The sequence below is a fragment of the Vulpes lagopus genome, chromosome 5 (genome assembly GCF_018345385.1).
Source record: "Vulpes lagopus strain Blue_001 chromosome 5, ASM1834538v1, whole genome shotgun sequence".
NCBI lineage: Eukaryota > Metazoa > Chordata > Mammalia > Carnivora > Canidae > Vulpes > Vulpes lagopus.
The window spans coordinates 28924088-28944163 of NC_054828.1; the positions used below are offsets into that span (position 1 = coordinate 28924088).

General features: G+C 44.2%; 1 protein-coding gene across 1 annotated transcript in view; it reads left to right on the forward strand.

Annotated features, from left to right (window-relative positions):
- LOC121491749 (protein FAM178B-like) overlaps positions 1 to 20076 on the forward strand; it is a 65295-nt gene that overhangs the window by 24027 nt on the left and 21192 nt on the right. The gene's annotated exons all lie outside the window — the stretch shown is intronic.

Genomic DNA, 20076 nt, shown 5'->3' on the forward strand with positions numbered 1-20076 from the left:
ATCTACAGTATCAGGGCCCTGGCTTAGCTTTGGTGTCTCCCTTCTCACTACTACTACTCAATGTTGCAGAATGACTACCATAGCTCCAAGCATCATATGCTCTCATGATACAGCAGTTCAAGGCAGAAAAAAGGGTGGAGGAGACGAGGTCATTCCTTCTCGTACTTTTCTCTCTTTTAATCAGGACACTCTTTCCATTTTGTTTCATTAGACAGAACTGGGTCACAGGCTTTAGAGGACACTTGCCATGTTTTCAGACTCTCTGGTACCCTTTGAACACCCTGGCTATGTTTGAGGAATTTTTAGCCTCATGATCCTACCCCTCCAGGGTAGAATCCTGGACACTCTTCCAGCATCCTTTCAAATATTTGAATTTTTAATTTTGGAATTTCCAGTTCTGTATTTTTTTAATAGTTTCTGTTTGTCTACTGGGATTTCTTATTTGTTCATTTAATATACGCATATTTTCATTTACCACTTTGAGGATAGAATAGCTGCTTTAAAATCCTTATCCATAATTATAACATCTGGGTCCTCTAATTCATTAACATGGAAAATTAAATGTGAAAGTGAACATTTATTTAGAATGAGTAGAGAAATTATACTAAATACTGGACCTTGGGAGGTTCAGGTTCTATTTTTCTGGATATCTTTAAGGTATTTTCCAGAAATGTTCGTGTAGAAATGCCCACCAATTGTAGCCTGGCTTCCCTGTCTAACCTAGAGCTTTCACAGTGGGCTGTGCACGTCAGGGCCCCAGAGCTTAAGCTTCATGAACTTTAGGGTCAATTGGCTTCTGATACATAACAAACTGTTTTCTGTTCAAACAGCTAGAGCTCTTTTCTGTAGCCTGTGGCTCAGAGCTCTGACTGCTCCAGTAGCCACCCCAGACCAGTCCCTGCAAAGATAAGTGGGATGACATGGTTCATCTGCCAAGGTGGACTTTCCTTGAGCAGACACCCAGACAAAAACCAGGGTTTCCTTAACAGGGAAGAAAGGGAGCATGGCTGATGGATAAGCAGCCAGCAGAATCTGCCTTAGCCAGAATGCCAACATTTATGTGACATCTCCTCTTGGTAACTAATTCAGTTAAAAGACCAAACCCCCACTGTGAACCCATCTGCAGGCTATATTCGGCTGTAGATGGAATACAGCTCCACTGGTTTGAAGCCCTGGGGGTAGGGTTCAGTGTGAAGAGATACAAGGGAAGCAGGGAGCCGTAGGAACAAAGAGGAGGATGGGAGAGTAGGGACTTCTAGAGGGGGGCAGAGTAGGGGATCAAATGGCGTTCGGGGCCAGACCTTGGAGGTCAGTGGGGGCCAGTGCAGGCACAATGAAGCCTTATTAGTCTTTATTAGGACTAGGGCAGAATTGGTGGTGTTTATTTTCTTTTTTAAAAAAGATTTTATTTATTTGACACAGAGACCACAAGCAGGGGGAGCAGCAGGCGCAGGGTGAGGGAGAAGCAGGCTCCTGCCTGAGCAGAGAGCCCAATGTGGGGCTTGATCCCAGGACCCTGGGCTCATGACCTGAGCCAAAGGCAGACGCTTCACTGACTGAGTCACCCAGGCGTCCCATAAGAATCAGCCTTGTTTAGATGTAATTCATATACCGTGTAATTCACCCTTCTAAAGTGTATGATTTAATATGATTCATAGGGTTGCTCAACCATCACCACTATCTAATAATTCTAGAACATTTTTATCACCCCAGAAAAAAACCCTCATACCCATCATACCCGGCTCCTTCTAGCCCTTGGCAACACCTAATCCACATTCTGTCTTCAATGAACTTGCTTATTCTGGATATTTCATATACATGGAATTGTAAAATATGCAACCTTTTGTATCTGACTTCTTTCACTTAACATAATGTTTGCAAGGTTTATGCACATTGTAGCACTCCACTCTTTTTTATAGCTGGATAATATTCCATTGTATGGATATACCATATTTTATCCCTTCATCCATTGATGGACACTTGGGTTGTTAACATTTTTTGGCTATTGCAAATAATGCTACTACAAACACTTGCACACAAGTATTTATGGGGACATATATTTTCATTTCTCTTGGGTGTATGCTTAAAAGTGAAATTGTTCAGTCATATGGTGACTGTATGATTAATTTTTTGAATGACTGCCAAACTATTTTCTGAAATGGCTTTATATTCCCACCAGCAATACATGAGGGTTCCAGTTTCTTCACACCCTTGCCAACATTTGTTATTGTCCATCTTTTAATAGCCAAACTAGTGGGTGTTAAGTGGTATCTAGTGGTTTGGATTTACATTTCTGTAATGACTAAGGATGTTCAGCATCTGTTCATGTACTTAGTGGCCATTTATCTATCTTCTTTGGGGAGACATCTATTCAAGTGCTTTGCCCATTTTTTTATTAGGTTGTTGGGTTCTTTTTTTTTGTTGAGTTGCGGGAGTTCTTCATATACTGTGGATACTAGACCCTTACCAGATGTGTGATTTGCAGATATTTTCTCCCATTCTGTGGCTTATCTTTTCACTCTCTTGATGGTGGACTTTGATGCACAGGGGTTGTTGTTTTTTTGTTTTGTTTTTCAGTAGGCTCCACACTGGGTGCCCCTGATGCATAAGTTTAAATTTTAATAAAGTCTGATTTATCTTTTTTTTTCTATTGTTGCATGTGCTTTTGGTGTCAAACAAGACACTATTTCCTAGTCCAAGGTCATGAATATTTTCCCTAATCTTCCCTTCTGAAAGTTTTATAGTTTTAGTTCTTGCATTTAGCTCTTTGATCCATTTTGAGTTTTTTTTTTTTATATGGTGTGAGATAGGAGTCCGGCTTTATTCTTTTGTGCATGTGGATATCCAATTATTGAAAACCAATATTTGTTGAAGACTATTCTTCCTCCAATGAGTTGGCACTCATGCTGAAAATCAATTGATCATAGGTTATGAGTTTATTTCTGGATTCTCAGTTCTCTTCCATTGATTTATGTATCTTTATGCCAGAATCCCAAATTATTTTGTGTTGTTTTTTAGTTTGGGGGGTTTTCTTGAGAGAGAAAGGGCATGAGCTGGGATGAGAGGGGCAAGGGAGAGGGAGAGAGAGAGAATCTTAAGAATCTTAAGCAGGCTCCATGGAGTATGGAGCCCAACATGGGGCACAATCTCACCACCCTGAGATCATGACCTGAGCCAAAATTGAGTTGGATGCTTAACCAACTGAGTCACTCAGAAGCCCAGTACCCCAAATTTTTTATCACTGCAGCCTGCAGTTTTGAAATTGGGAATGTGAATCTTCCAGCTTTGCTCTTTTCAAAATTATTTTGGCTATTCTGAGTCTCTTGTAATTCCATGTTAATTTTAAGATGGCTTGGGATCCCTGGATGGTGCAGCGGTTTAGCGCCTGCCTTTGGCCCAGGGCACGATCCTGGAGACCCGGGATCGAGTCCCATGTCGGGCTCCCGGTGCATGGAGCCTGCTTCTCCCTCTGCCTGTGTCTCTGCCTCTCTCTCTCTCTCTCTGTGATGACTATCATAAATAAATAAAATTTTTAAAAAAAATTTTAAGATGGCTTGTCACCCTCTGCAAAAACGACAACAGGGGTTTTAATAGTGATTGTGTTGACTCTATAGATAACTTTGAGTATTACCACCATCTTAATAATAAAGTCTTCCAATCCATGAATATGGGATGTCTTTCCATTTACTTAGATCTCCTTTAATTTATTTAACAACATTTTATGGTTTTCAGTGTGTATTATACTTATTTTATTAAATTTATTCCTAGTATTTTCTTATTTTTGATGCTGTTATAAATGGAATTGGTTTGTGGTTTTGTTTTTTTTTTTTCATTTTCTTTTCAGATTGTTCCTTGCTGGTGTGTAGAAAGAGAGCAGATTTTTGTATACAGACCTTGCATTCTGCAACCTTGCTGAACTCGTTTATTAGCTCTAATCGTTTTTTTAATGGCAGAATTTGGTTTTGAAAGCAAACATGTTCTTGTGCAACTAATTGCTTGAAAGAAATGACCTCATGTTTCTTTAACAAACATACTTTGGCCGTGCCAATGTAGGACTGGCTAGTAACTCTGCCAGGCACACTGAGTAGGCAGCAGGCTTGGAGAAAAGGAGCTCTATCAATGAGATCGAAACACTTTAGAGAAGGAGTAAAACATGCGTAGGTTCTGTTCTGTTAACCTCTAAGACAGTGTTGTTCATTCTTACCTACCCATTCCATTCCCTACCAGCTTCTATAATATTTGTGTAGGAGGGAAAGAATATAACAAAAAGACTCTGGCTAGTACATTCTTTGGATTTTTTTTAAGTGGGTAAGAAATTTAGTTCTCAGAAAAATTAGTTTCATTTTTGTGAGCAGTATCTTTGGACACTTTGTTCTTCCTCATGTGCTCACCATGCTTTTTCCCTTTGTCCCTGAGTCTGTAGTATTATAGCCATTGGGGCTTTGGGGGTCTCTGGGACAGGCCCCTGTTTTGTGGGTCACTTTCTTTTCTGTCACTTTCTTTTCTCACTTGTATTTTGTCTCCCTCCTCTCTACTCTCCTTCCTTATTCCCTCTCAGAAAACATTTTATAAGGTTGCTTCTTGTAAAAAGAATAAAACAGTGACCGGGCAGCCCCAGTGGCACAGCAGTTTAGTGCCACCTGCAGCCTGAGGTGTGATCCTGGAGACCTGGGATCGAGTCCCATGTCTGGCTCGTGGCATGGAGCCTGCTTCTCCCTCTGCCTGTGTCTCTGCCTCTCTCTCTCTCTCTCTCTCTCTGTCTCTATGAATAAATAAATAAAATATTTAAAAAAATCTTTAAAGAATAAAACAACGACCAATAACCTCACTAGCTAGGTAACTCCTGTTGTATTATCTTAGAGTATTCTATGTATCAAGTGCAGAAAAATCAAATACTAGAGACAGTTGCAAAATGAAAAGTGAAAGCTTTCCTGCCCACCCATTCCCATGTAGTCATTATTCAGAGTCATTATTTCTTGTGACTATTTCCAGAAGCAAAATCCACATAATACATATACATATTGATACATACATATTATGAATATAATACATGTTTCTGTGTTTATAGATTTATTTACACCATATTTTTTCTGACACACATTGATATTCATCTGAAGTTATCTCCAGTGAAGAGTTAATCTAGGACTTTCCCAGCTCTCTCCCCTGGGAGTCAGAAAAGGCCACAGTCTACATAAAGCAAGTCAGGCAGGATTTTCTAGACCAGGGGTCTCCAGTATGGAAGATCCTTGAGGTAGGATGAGCCATCAAGTGCAAAAAGAAATCATTAACACTTATATTTACATTTAGTTCATCTTTTTTTTTTAAGTTTTACTAAAGTGTATAATTGACATACATTAAATTGTATACATTTAAAGCATGCAATTTATACACTTGACTTATATGTATATTCATAAAACTGTCATCATCAAGATAATGATGACCATTGCCCTCAAAGTTTTCTTGTACCTCTTTATAATTAATCTCTCCTTCCCCTTTTGTCTGAAGGGAACCACTAATCTATTTTCTGTCACTGCAGATCACTACAAATGTCACTACAGTTTGCATTCTCTAGAACTTTATATAAATGGAATTACATAGCAGGTACTCTTTTTTTTTGGTCCAGCTTCTTTCACTCAGGATAATTATTTTGAAATCTATCAATGTTGTGTGTATCAGTACTTTATTCTTTTTCATAGCTGAGTACTATTTCATTATATGGATATCCTATCTCTACTAATGGACATTTTGGGTTTTATTTTGTTTTGTTCTTAGTTTGGGAGATATGAAAATCTGCTATAAGTATTCTTTTTTTTTCTTTTTTTTTTATTTATGATAGTCACAGAGAGAGAGAGAGAGAGACAGAGACACAGGCGAGGGAGAAGCAGGCTCCATGCACCGGGATCCCGGGTCTCCAGGATCGCGCCCTGGGCCAAAGGCAGGCGCTAAACCGCTGCGCCACCCAGGGATCCCCTGCTATAAGTATTCTTATGCAGGTCTTTGTGTACACATCTGCTTTCTTTCCCCTTGGGGTAAATATCAGTGAGTGGATAGGCTGGGTCATATGGTAAGTGTATGTTTAAGGTTATTTTACATTCATTTTTTCTTTAGCAATCTCTGCTCCCAATGTGGGGCTCAAACTCGTGACTCTGAGATCAAAGTTGCACGTTCTTCCAACTGAGCCAGCCAGGCACCACTATTGATATTTTATAGTTGGTGCTTTTAGTGTCATATTTAAGAGACCTGAGATCTTTCTTGTTTTTCCTAGAAATTTCATAATTGAGTTTTAGAACTTACAACTTTTATAATTAAAATAAGTTTTATAATCTATAATTAGCTTTACATTTTTATGTCAGTGGTCCATTTCAAGTTAATTTTTATCAATGGCATAGGTTGTTAATTTCTTTACATATGGCTATCCAGTTGTTCCAACACATTTGTTGAAAAGATTATCCTAAAAAAAAAAAGAAAGAAAGAAGATTATCCTTACTGAATTGAATTACTTTGTACCTTTATCAGAAATCAATTGATCATATATGTGTGGGTCTATTTCTGGACTCTGGGCTGTTTCATTGATTTATATGTCTAATTTTATCCACCCCATATTGATTACTTTAACTTTGTAAGTCTTAAAATCGTAGTTTAAATCTTTCAACTTTGTGGGGCATCTGGATGGCTCAAGTCAGTTCAACATCCAGCTCTTGATTTTGGCTTAGGTCATGATCTCCAGGTTGTGGGATCCAGTCCCACTTCAGGCTCCATGCTCAGTGCAGAGTCTGCTTGGGATTTTCTCTCTCCCTCTGTCCCTCCTCCCCATTCTTGCATGCACATGCACATGTGCTTGCTCTCTCTCACACTCTGTCTCTCTTGTTCTCTCCCTGAAATAAGTGAATAAATCTTTTTTTAAAAATCCTTCAGCTTCGTTCTTCTTTCTTAATAAATTTGTTTTGGCTATTCTAGGTTCTTTGCATTTTCATATAAATTTTAAAATGAGCTTGTCATTTTCTACCAAAAAAAAAATCTGCCTGAATTTTTATTGGATTGCACTGAATCTATAGATCAATTTGGAGCAAATTGGCAAGCTTCACAATATTAAGATCTCCAGAATCCGAATGTATCCACGTACATCGTATATCTTTCCATTTATTTAGGTTTCCTTTAGTTTCTTTTGATATTTTAGTGTACAAATCTTGGGATTCTTTTGCTAAATTTATTCCTAAGTATTTTATTCTTTTTGATGCTATTGTAAAATGAATTGTTTTCTTAATTTCATTTTCAAATTGTTGATAGTGTACTGATATATAATTGATTTTTGCATATTGAACTTGTACCCTGACCTTGATAAATCCCTACTTTGCTGAGAATTTTTATCCGGAATGGATGTTGGATTTTGAGATGTTTATGTGGTTTTTCTTCTTCAGCCCTCTAATATGGTGAATTACACTGACTGATTTTTGAATGTTTGTTTATTCATCCTCACATTCTGGAATAAATCCTACTTGATCATGATGTATTAATTTTATATGTATTATTGGTTTCAATCTGGTAAATTTTTGTTGACATTATGTTCACAAAGGATATAGTTTTCTCTTTCTGGTTTTGGTGTCAGAGTAATACTGGCTTCATAGAATGTGTTAGGAAGTATTTACTCTTCAGTATTCTGGAAGAGTTTATGTAAAACTGGTATTATTGCTTCCTTAAATGTTTGGTAAAGTTATCCAGTGGAGGGACACCTGGGTGGCTCAGTTGATTAAGTGTCTGCCTTCAGCTCAGGTCATGCAGGGTCCTGGGATCAAGCCCCATGTCAGGCTTAGCAGGAGTCTGCTTCTCCCTGTGCCCCTGGCCCTCTCGTGTGTGCTCTCTCCCTCTCTCAAGTAAATAAATAAAATCTTTAAAAAGTAAAATAAAATTAGCCAGTGGAGCCACCTGGGCCTTGAGTTTCCTTATGGGAAGATTTTTCACTCCAAATCCAATTGTTAAAATTAGTTATGTGGCTAATTTATATTATCTGTTTCTTCTGAGTGAGCTCTGTTTGTGTCCATTTCACCTAAGTTGGCAAATTTATTGGTATATGTTTGTTCATAATATTCCCTTATTATCTTTTTAATATCTGTTGGATCAGTGATGATGACCTCTTTCTCATTCTGATACTGGGTCATTTGTGTCTCTTCTTCAGTCAGGTCAGTTGGGTCACAGGTTTATCAATTTTATTGATCTCAAAGAACCAGCTTTGGGTTTCATTGATTTTCCTTATAGCTTTTCTGTTTTCTGTTTTACTGATTTCTGCTCTTTTATTTCCTTTTAAACTCTGCTTGTTAGGGATGCCTGGGTAGCTCAGTGGTGAGTGTCTGCCTTTGGCTCAGGGTGTGATCCCCAAGTCCCACGATTGAGTCGGCTCCTTCTATGGAGCCTGCTTCTCCTCCCTTTGCCTATATCTCTGCCTCTCTCTGTGCGTCCCTCTCATGAATAAATAAATCAAGTCTTTAAAAATAAATAAATAAATAAATTCTACTTGTTTGGGGTTGATCTGCTCACTATTTCCCCCCAGTCTTTTAAGGGGGAAACTTAACGTCATAATAGCTTATCTTTTTTTTTTTTTTTTTTTTGGTGTGTCAAAAGTAGCTCTATTTTTTTTTTAATTTTATTTTTAAGTAATCTCCACACCCAACATGGGGCTATGAGATCAAGAGTAGCACATTCCATTGATTGAGCCAACCAGGTGCCCATAGCTCATCTTTTTAAAATTTACTCTTTAACATGTTATACGGATAATGGCATATTAGCATCAAGGCACATTTGTAGAGCTTATAAATGTATATTTGTTAGAGGTATAAATTTAAAAATTTTTAATGATGGATATACACCATCAAAAAAGCTTTGGAGAGCAACAAAAGCATTCTTTAGTTGGAGCTGTAGGCTGATGCCTTATGGGAATTTTGACATACTGTGGTAACATGGGAATACATGACAAGTGACAGAGCATAGGTTGGTGTGGATGGAGTGGAGACAGGATGTCTGGCGGTCACTCCCTTGGGAAGGACCCGAGAGCAGCATGGAGCAGCATCAGGACATAGATAGAGCCTGGCAATCAGATTGGCAAAGTCTTCGTGCAAGCGGCCAGCACTGAGCACCCAGGACTGTTAGAGTTGGCAGTAATAACACAGGTGAAGCACCGGGTATATAATGCACACTCAAAATATGATTGCTTTTATCAAAGCAAAAACATATTTCTTTACAACTCAGAGATCATTAGATAAACCAAAGGATCTAAGCGGTACAAGAATTCCGCTCCCTCTTCTTCATTTCTCTAATTCTATTTTGGCCATTTCTGTCATACTCTATTCTCAGATGATGGGTTTTTGTTTTTCTTTTTGTTTTCTCAGATTTTTTTTTTTAAGATTTTATTTATTTATTTGAGAGAGAGTGAGTGAGTGAGAGAAAGAGAGAATAAGTGGGGAGAGGAGGAGAAGGAGATGCAGAAGCAGACTCCCTGCTGAGCAGGGAGCCTGATATGGGGCTCAATCCAGTCCGGGGACCCTGGGATCATGGCCTAACCAGAGGCAGATACTTAACCAACCGAGCCACCCAGGCATCCTTTTCAAATGGTTTTTAAGCAGTCAAAAATCCCTTAGTCTATATATTCATTTGACATTTTCTGCCCTTTGCTGTTTTATTAGGAGTTGTCCTCACTTCCCCTGATCTGCCTCTCATGGTGCTTGGGACAGTCTCCTGCTGGGGTGGTAGGAGCAACCTATCTGGAGCCTCCTCCGGCAGCCTCCTAGAGCGGTGGCTCCACACAGCCTTGGATCCCATGGTAGCGGCAGCAGCCATCCATATGCAAGGAGTACTTCTGTGCAGGGCCCAGGGCCCAGCCTTCTGTTCACATGGGGCGACCTTCACTCCTCCTAACTTCACAGGGCAGGTGCCCCTGTCCCTGGGCCAAGGAGATAAGCTAGGATCCAGCTGCACTCTTAATCCCCATACTGGTGCTGTGAGAACACGGTACAGACCCAAATGAGCAGGCCAACACCATGAGGACCACCCTGGAGATCCCATCCCCCAGCCCCCTCAGAGCTGTCATTTGCTGGGCCTACCCCTTCGAAGTCTCCAGTTGGAACGCAACAATAACAGTAATTCAAGTTCAGAATTGATCCTCATTTTAAAAACATATTATTGTTTGTTGTGATAATAAAAGTCGTTTCCTTGAAAATAATAGCTCATATTTCTAGAGAGCATGTGCCAGGCACTGAGCCCTGGGCCTTGCCTATCTCATTTAGTCACCATAGCAAAATCCTCCAAGTAGATACTATTATTTTCCCTTTTCACAGATAATCAGAGGGCTGGAAAGCCCCAGCTTCACCTGATGACCCATAGTTTCCCGTATAGTGGGCTAGACCCTGGTTCCATCTCACTTCATCTTCTCTGTCTTGCTGTCTGTGCTCCAGCCTCACAGCCTGTTCTGCTCATCCCCCCTCCTGTGGCAGGGGTCTTTGGGAGTACAGGTTTCTCCTCCCTGGGTGGTGCCTTCCCTCCTCTCAGCAGCTCCCTGGCTGTTGTCTCCCTAACTCCATCTCTCCCCCTGGATTACTGATCCCCTCTGGCATTGCCTTGTCCAGGGAGATCTGCCCTGCCCCTGCCCAGCCCCGTCCTCTGCTCCCACTTCCTTTCCATTCTTCATGGCTCTGGTCATAGTTGACGTGTGGATTCTTTCACTCATCTTTCCCATTTCACTGTGAGCTCCAGACTGCAGAGGCTATGGCTTCACTTGTCTTTATTCTAAGTTCTCTTGAGTTCCTGGCAGCTACAGGAGCCAGTACACAGTAGGACTCTGGTGGTATTTGTTGAGTGTATGGCTGAGTGTTGGAGAATGTGTGCTTTGCCCACAGCAAGACAGCAGCATCTTTTCCCACCAGCCCCTTGGATTCTATGCAGTCAGTTGACTATGGAACTGTGGGCGCAGGTGCCAGACTCTAGACGTGCTATCTGGTCCTCCAAGGTCAGAATGCTGGATCTAGTGGCCCTGTGGGGACAGGCATGTGTGCATTACCCCAGCCGGCATCTCCCTCATGTCCCTGCCTTCTGGAGCATTTGTCTCCTGACCTGCCTCTCTGTCCGACCACCTGTATGGCCAGGGTTGTGTGGTGATGCTCCGTGGCTGCTTCTGAGGCAGCTCCTCTAACACCCTTAGGACAGTGCCTGGTAGGGACTCTTAAAGCTCTTGGGTGATTCTGATGTGCAGCCAGGCTGAGAAAGTGCCAAATTATGAGGACTTTGGCCAAATACATAAACCTTTTGCCATAACATGATAAGCACACTTTAACGTTTATCTTTTAGATCCCAGTCAAAAATCTTGGTGGCTCTCCTAGTACTCAGCCTCTAGCCACCAGTTTTCAGGGGCTGCCTTCTGTGGATTCCTCCCTACACCCATCCCACCCCAGTCATCTGCCAGAGCATGTGAGGGTGGGTCTCTGCTGTTCTGGAGCAAGGGCCATGGCTTTCATTAGCTCAGTAGTTTACTAATGTGGCTGCATTTTAGAATCACTTGTTTTTGTTTTTTTTTTTTTAATTCTAGAGCCGCAAACTAGGCTTATTAAACCACAGTCACGGTGGGGTGGGGTCTGGAGGGGAAACAGTTGGCAGTAACTTCTGGAGCTGCTCCCTAAGAGATTCCAGAACGTGCAGACAAGTCTGAGAACCCCTGCATTTGGGTCTCAGCTGGGGCCTTGATCCAAAATAGAGCAAACACCAAATCCCTTAGACTGTGGGGATGTGCTGCCCATGGTGCTATGTGTGAAGGGAGACTTTTTTCCCCCTGGTTATTTCTTTTTCTTAAAGAAAGTTCTTGGTTTCTGTAGTTGTTGTTGTTTAAAGAGAACACGAATGGGAGGGGCAGAAGGAGAGGGATACAGAATCCCAAGCAGACTCAGCACTGAGCATAGAGCCAGACTCTGGGCTTAGTCCCACAAGCCAGAGATCAGAGCTGAGCAGACACTGTACCAGCTGTGCCACCCAGCACCCCCAGGCACCCCCAGTTATTGCTTTTGGTTTTTTTAAAAAGATCTTATTTATTAGAGAGAGAGAGCACAAGCAGGGTGGAGGGGCAGAGGGAGAGAGAGAAGCAGACTCCCTGCTAAGTCAGGAGTCCAACTAGGGTTTTTTTTTTTTTTTTTAATATTTTACTTATTCATGAGAATACACAGAGAGGAGAGAGAGAGAGGCAGAGACACATGCAGAGGGGGAAGCAGGCTCCATGCCAGGAGCCCAACGCGGGAATCAATCCCGGGACTCCAGGATCGCGCCCTGAGCCAAAGGCAGGGGCTAAACCGCTGAACCACCCAGGGATCCTCCCCAACTCAGGTTTTGATCCCATCATACTGGGATCATGACCTGAGCTAAAGGCAGACACTTAACCAACTGGGCCACTCAGACACCCCTGTTTGTTGTTTTGGAACAGTTTTAGGCTTATAGAATATTTGATCAGAAAGCAGTTCCCATATTATTCCCCACACCTGTCACCACCCCCCCACACACACACACACACACTAGTTTTTTCTACATCTTGCATTTGTATGGTGTATTTGTTAGGATTGATGAGGCACTATTGATACATTATCATAAACTGAAGACTATTATTTAAATTAGGGTTCACTTAGGAGCACCTGGGTGGCTCAGTCAGTTGAGCGTCTGACTCCTGATTTTTGTTCAGGTCATGATCTTGGATTCCTGGGATGGAGCCCTGAGTTGGGCTGCACACTCAGCAGGGAGTCTGCTTGAGAATTCTCTCTCCCTCTCCCTCTCCTTCTCTCTCTCAAATAAGTAAATAAATCTTTTAAAAATAGGGTTCGTTCTGTGTGTTGTACGTTCTGTGGGTTCTGGTAAATGTAGGACGTGTTCATCATTGCCGTATCATACAGAATAGTTTCGCTGCTCTGAATATCCTCTGTGCTCCCCCTGTTCTTTCCACCTCCTCTCCAGCTCCTCTCCAGCCAAACCCCTGGTAACCCCTGATCTTTTTATGGTCTCTAGAGTTTGCCTTTTCCAGGATGTAATATGGTTGGAATTATACAGTATGTAGCCTTTTCAGACTGGCTCCTTTCACTTAGCAATATGTATTGGAGGTTTCTCCACATCTTTTTATGGCTTCGTAGTTTTTTCTTTTTGTCACTCTATTTAATATTCCATTGTCTAGATGTACCACAGCTTGTTTGACCATTCACCTCCTGAAGGACATATTGTAGCTTCCAGTTTTTGATAATTATGAGTAAAGCTGCTGTAAACATTCATGTGCAGCTTTTTGTGTGGGCATACATTTTCAGTTAATTTGGGTTAATACCAAGGAGCACAATTGCTGGATTGTATGGTTAGAGTATATTTAGTTTTGTAACAAACCACCAGATTGTCTTCCAAAAGGGCTGTGTTGCATTTCCACCAGCAATGAATGAGAGTTCCCATTGCTCCACATCCCCATCGGTATTTGGTATCTTCTGTTTCATTTTATTCTAGAGATCAGGAATATTCCAGGAATCTCAGGTTCAGAAATCCAAAGTGAAAGAAAACCTGGTGGGCCATGCATTCAGGGATGTTACTGGGAAGCTCTTGGTTGAGTCTAAATCAGTCTCATATTCTTGCTTTTTAAAGGTGAGAGGGTAGTTTGCTACTTACTACCTTCCTGAGTCATACTGAGGGGGCCTTGCATCAGTAAAAATAACTCAATCGTGCATCTTGAGGTAGGAAAGTGAGGAAGTGGTTGCCTAGAGTTGAGACGTGACAGCTGGGCCTCTGGCAGCCATCCTGGACCATGGGGTGATCTTGAAAAGGAGAGAATGGCGAGAATGGCAGAGTAGAAGACGGGTACCTAAGATCCTACAGATCAGTCAGGTCCCTGCACCAGTGTGGCCCACCTGCTTCCAGACTTTTTTGTCAGAGCGAAATAAAATTATAGCTTATTTAAGCCCAGGTAGGTTTTTTGTTTTGTTTTGGTCTTTTTGTTATTTGTAGCAGAACCTAGTTCTAGCAGCTATGGTAGTTCAGTGGTTTTGCACAATGCAAGTATGTCCTACACACTGGGGGCTAGGAATGCTCAACGGTGTTAGGTGACACCAGGCAGTGGTGTGAGTTACAGAGGGCAGGAGAGAGGAGAGGTGGCCTGGGGACGGCACCACCTACCCTGTACACACTCTCACTCTCATGAATAAAAGGACCAGGGACTGGCAGAGACTCTGGGTTGGGGGAGGGGAAGTTTCTAGGTGGGTGGTATATGTGGATGGGTGCTGTGTGTGTGTGTGGTGTGTGTGTTGTAAGTATGGGTGGGATATGTGTGTGTGATATGTGTGTATGGATGTGTATGGATGAGTGTTGTGTGCATCATGATATATGCAGTGTATGGGTTGTGGTATGTGGGTATATTTGTGTTGGATGAGTGGTTTCTGTGTCTGTGGTATGTGTGATGTGTGTACAGATGGATGGAATGTGTATAGTGTGGGTGTGGTATAGGTATGGTTGCAGAAGTGTGTGGATGGCTAGTGTGTGTGTGTGTAGTATATGGTGTGCATGTATAGGTGTGTATGTGTGTGGTGGTGGGTGCATTTTGTGGGTTTGTATGTGTGTATGAGTGTGTAATAGGTGGATATAGGGAGATGTGTGTGTGGTGGGTGGATATGGGGTGCATATGTTTGTGTGAGGGTGTGTATGTGGTGGTTGGGTATAGGGTAAATGTGTGTGTGGTGAGTAAATACAGGAGTGCGTGTATGTGTGTGTGTGTGTGTGTGTGTGTAGTGAGTAGATACAGGAGTGCATGTGTGTGTGTGGTGGGTGAACATGGGGGTGCATATGTATGTGGGGGGGGGTGTGTGGTGGGTGGGTATAGGGTGTATATGCATGTGTGTGGTGGGTGGATATAGGGATGCATGTGTGTGTGACTATGTGATAGGTGGGTGTAAATGTTGTGTATGAGGCTGTGTGTGTGGTGGGTGGGATAGATATAGGGGTGCATGTATGTGTAGTGGGTGGATATAGGGGTCCATATGTGTGTGACAATGTGTGTGTGTATGGTGGGTGGATATAGGGGTTCATGTGTGCGTGAGAGTGTGTGTGGTGGGTGGGTGTAGGGTGTATGTGTGTGGGATGGTGTATGTGTGTGATGGGTGGATATAGGGGTGTGTATGTGTGTGGGAGTATGTGGCGGATGTAGGCTGGATGACAGCAAGGCAGGCAGGGTGTTGTAGGAGTGCCAGAAGAAGGGCCTTAGCTCAGGATGAGCAGGTGGAAAGGGAAAGTGAAGGGGTCAGTGGGGTGTGTTGCATGGCCGAGAAGCAACTAAAGAAGACTGGAAAGGATGTGGGTAGAGCGGTCTGGAGAAGGAACCGGTGGGGGTGAGAGGCAAGAAGAGTGAGTGGGTCAGAGCTTATCCAGGTCCTGGGCATGCAGTTGTCCGTGGTGAGAGGCCGCATCAGGGTCGGGAGAAGGCCAGCCTCCTTCCTGGGCTCACGCTATAGTTGGGACAGTGAGATATGCATGTTTTTAAAATATGGATTTAATGGAATTTTGTGTTTTTACCACATCCAAAGATCTCTCTGATGACATGACTCCATCCGCCTCAGACCAGTTGCTTCCTTGCCCTGTCTGCAGGATGGGTGTGGCATGGGCAGGCCGGGTCCGAGGACCCAGAGAGGGTTCGACAGGACCAGCCCAAGAGGGTTGTTGGCTTCTCGTAGGATAGAAACCAAAGTGAGCCAGGAAGAAGTGAGAACGGAGTTTATCGAATAGTGTAATGAGAGAGGATTGCAGAGTGTGCGGGGGACCCAGAAAGGAAAGGGTCTGGGGTGAGCCTCTCCTTTGCTCAGGGTCTAGAGTTTTTGCTGAGGGTGGTACACAAGTACTCTCAGGCACCCAGGAACCAGTCAGAACAAGGACAAGCATCCAGGTGTCCTCCACTTCTGACAGAGTCACTTCTATCCAAGGGCCAGGGTCTTGGCATCAAGATGCCTAACGTCAGGGGTCTGGAACATGTTCCCAACAACCCCACCCAGTCACTGCTTCCGTGTTATCTACTGGGCCAGGAAACTCCAAAGAAATTGTGAACCCCTTGGCCTTTACAATTAGGACACATGTTATTTGTACTAGAAGGTGTGTTTGAGGTGGGGCTGCAGGTCCTAGCAAGAAACAGGAAGAGGAGCCAAAAGCAGTCTCCTTGGAGTCCCCCCGGTGTCCCTGTCTCAGGTGGGCCCCCCTCCCTCTTTCTGTAGTTATCCTCAGGCCTCCAGGCCTTGCACCCCCCAGCACCTCAGGCGCATGGCTGGACCTCACACAGTGAGGAATGGCAGCCTGGCCTCAGAGTGCTCATGGGGCTTCTCCTGTGCGTAGCTGTTCCCTGCACCACCCTGACCACCTTTCTTCCCCACTGTCTGTACCACCTGGCTTCACCTTGTGTGTTTGTTTTTCACATGTTTGGTCTGTTTCCCTGCTAAACCATCAGCTCCGTGAGACCAGGACTTTGTCTCTTTTGTTCACTGCTGGGCCCCCAGTGTTACAACAATGCTTGGTGTCCAGTTACTGTTTACTGAGCAAATAAAAAGTTTAAATAACTGGCTAAAGCTGATTGACTAAAGCCAGTGATATTGAGATGAGTGTAAATTTAAATACAAAAGTGCAGAGGCGCCTGGGTGGCTCAGTCAGTTAAGCATCTGCCTTTGGCTCAGTCAGATCCCAGGGTCCTGGGATGAAGCCCCACTCAGCAGGGTGTCTGCTTCTGAACCTCTCCCTCTCCCTGCCTCTTTCTCGTGGCGGCGTGCTCGCGCGCGCGCTCTCTCAAGTAAATAAAATCTTTAAGTAAGTAAATACAGGAGTGCAGAGGGAACAGTTAAGTCATCAAAATTGGGAGGATGAGAAATGGTAAAAAGGGGCGTCTGGGTGACTCAGTCGTTTAAGCAGTTAAGCGTCTGCCCCTTGGTCCTGATCTCATGGCTCAGGGGATGGAGCCCCATCTGGCTCCACGCTTAGGGGGGAGTCTGCTTGGATATTCTCTCCCTCTCTCCCCCCACCCCCCTGCCTGTGCCCTCACTCTCAGTTTTTCTCTCAAATAAATCTTTTTTAAAAAATTTAAGATTTGTTGAAAAGAAAACCACATGCCCAAAATGGTGTCACTTAGGCCGAGTCACCAAACTGGGGCTTAATACCTAACCTAAGCACGGTTTCAACCTCCCCCAGAAATCTAAATCTGACAGGAATTTTCTGATAGGCACCAACAAGGTAATCTATCTGTATAATAAGCCCCCTGTCCTTCCCCCTAAGGGAAAGTGACCTTGCAGGGGACAGTCCTTTTCTTTTGCTAATAACTTCCTTGCCCCACCCTCCTTCCTATAAAAATCTTCCATTTTGTACAACTCCTTGAAGCTCCCTCTCTGCCTGCCAGATGAGGGGGCTGCCTGATTGATGAATCGCTTAATAAAGCCCATTTGATCCTTAAATTTACTTGGTTGGATTTTGTTCCTTAACAGATTGTAAACCTCCCCTAAGTTATGTCGTGAGTCCCACGCTCCAATTGGGATCTGGGCTCAGTCTGATGGGATGGTTGCTTGCTTTTCTTTAGGAACCAGCATCCCCCCATTAAGGCTGATGGGACACCTTCTCCTAGAGAACTGTGGCATCTCTAAGGTGGTGTCAAGAATCAGGACCCATGCAGATGGTTGGCCCCCAAGGGCAGCCACCCCAGAACATTCATTAACAACTAGATTCGGGGCAGAGGCTGGGAAGGGAGAGAAACAGACCAGAGTCTTGTGGACCCTGTGCCGTGTCATCTAACTGCTAAGGCCCAGGATGGAACCCGGTGGGCGAGAACAGATGACAAAGGCCTACGGAGGGGAGCTGCTGAGGCCAGCAAGTCGAGCCGAGGAGGTTCTTGGGATGTGTGTGGTTTTCCCATTCCCTGAAAGTGGTGCCAGGAGAGCGGAGGCGGTGGTGTTACGTGAAGTAACGCTTCTTCTGAGGCACAGATGGAAAAGTCACTTTTATTTTAGGCCCAATGCTTTTCCTCCCCTACTTCCCCCAAAGCATCAGTTCCATCCCGGGAGAACCACCCAAAGGGACACTTTCAGATTCTCAGCCTCTAAACAGAGCCCAGGAGCTCAGGGCTGTTAGCACTGGCATTTAAAAAGGCACAGGGCCCCCGATGCTCCCCTGGGGAATCACCTCAAACGACTGAGGTGTGGGTGTGGAAAAGTGGAGTTAGGGAGTTGGAGCTGGCAGCCTCAAGTCTGAGTTTTGTTCTGTGTCAGCTCTCCGGAAAACCCCCATTTGGGACAAACAGTGCTCAGGAAGAGCTGAGCGCATGGCCTAGTTATAGGCAGTGTTAATTATGGGCTCTCCCGCACCTGTAGTCACTTAACCAATTTCCAGCGCTGTTGATTGGGCCTGATTTATCCCAAGGCATCCCAGGCGCCTCGCTCGGAAACTTCTCCTGCCACATTGGCCTGGGTCAAGCTGTGGTGTGGAGTAAGTGCTAGGTGGGGGCAAGGAGGGAGGACGGTGCCAGGCTCCAGTTTTGGAGCTGGTGGCACCTGCACTGCTGTCCCCAAGGGGCTTTTAAAGCAGCTGATGCACTGCACAGGCTGAAGAGAGGAAGCGTGAAGGTGGCCGTGCACAGCACCTTTTGGGGTCCTAAGACTCCTGGCAGGCTGTCCTCACCCAGCTGGGCCTCCAGAGCCTCACCTCACCCTAGGCTGATTCTCTTTGCACAGGCATTCTCCCTCCCTGGAAAGTTCATTGGCCCGCCCACACATGCGTGCACCTACGTGCACAGTCCCCCAAAGGCCCTGGTAAACAGCTCTCCCTCTTTAGTGGAATCTCATTGTGTTTTGTAGACTTCATTCTTCTCAGCTGGTTTGTGAAGCGGGCAAGGGGTATCATTACTTTCACTTGTTAAGTTGCCTGAGAGGAAAAATAACAAACAAGAAAGGTTTTCCTCCTCCAAGAGTCTAATTACTTGTTGGGTGAGCCTCGACCCATATACGTTTCTAAAGAGAGACACCTGATGCCAACAGAGGCGATGTCCTTGGACAGGGTGCAGAGACCCTCTGCTGGCCGTTACCCCAGTTGGTGGCTCTGCAGCCATGCAAGACTGTTGCCAGAACTTCCAAGGAGTTTAGGATGCTGTGTTTCTTGCCTTGAGTAGCTGAACAGTCCATGCTCTCTCGAGCTTCTCTGCATTTGTCATTTCTGTGCCTTTGCTGGGTACATGCTTTCTTTCCCGTTAACCATGCCCTATTCCTCAGCCCCCCTCCTCTGCCCTTCCCTGGCCCCAAGTGAATTTCTCCTTTGAGCAGACTCTGTACCTTTCACCTGCTTTGGTTTTGAATTCACTCTCCTGTATTTTTTTTATTTGCCTGGCTCCCCCCTCCCTCCTAGAGTGTGAGCTCCCTGAGGTCAAGGTCTCCAGCAGGCCACCTTTTTATCTTGGGCACCTAGCATGGTTCCAGCCCATGGAGGGATCCACTGAGGTGCGCCTTTCAGAGGAAACTTTCACCCCCAGAATGGTAAAGGGTTCAAGCATGTGCTACTAATGCACTGCTAGCCTAGTTTCCAAGTTCTTGATCCTGACGCATCTGTCAAATTCAGCATTGTCAGCAGTTCCTGACACTGCCAGATTATTTTATGGCTGGCCTTCAGTTTCCCTCTTACTCCGGTACTACTTGATCAGGTTTGTTTAGGGCTCTCTCCAGTCATTCATTCATTCTGCTTCCCCCCACATACCAGCCGCTCCTCCAGGCACTGGGTGTGCAGAGCAGCCCTGCCCTCGTGGAATTTACATTCTAATGGGGAGATGGGGACAAGAATTGAGTAAATCAATCAATAAGATGACATAGAAGAATGACAATGTGGAGGCATGGACCCCACCTCTTGGTGGGGTGTGGAGAGGTCACAACACAGAAGAGCAAGTGGGAGGGAGACGGTTGCATCCATCTCTGGGAAAAATGATCCTCCACATTGTTTTTTGTTTTTCTAGTTTCCTGGTCTGAAAATGTCCTTAAGTAGTCCGATAGAAGAAAAGCCCCGAGTACATAGGGTTTTTCCTCCTTGTTGGTG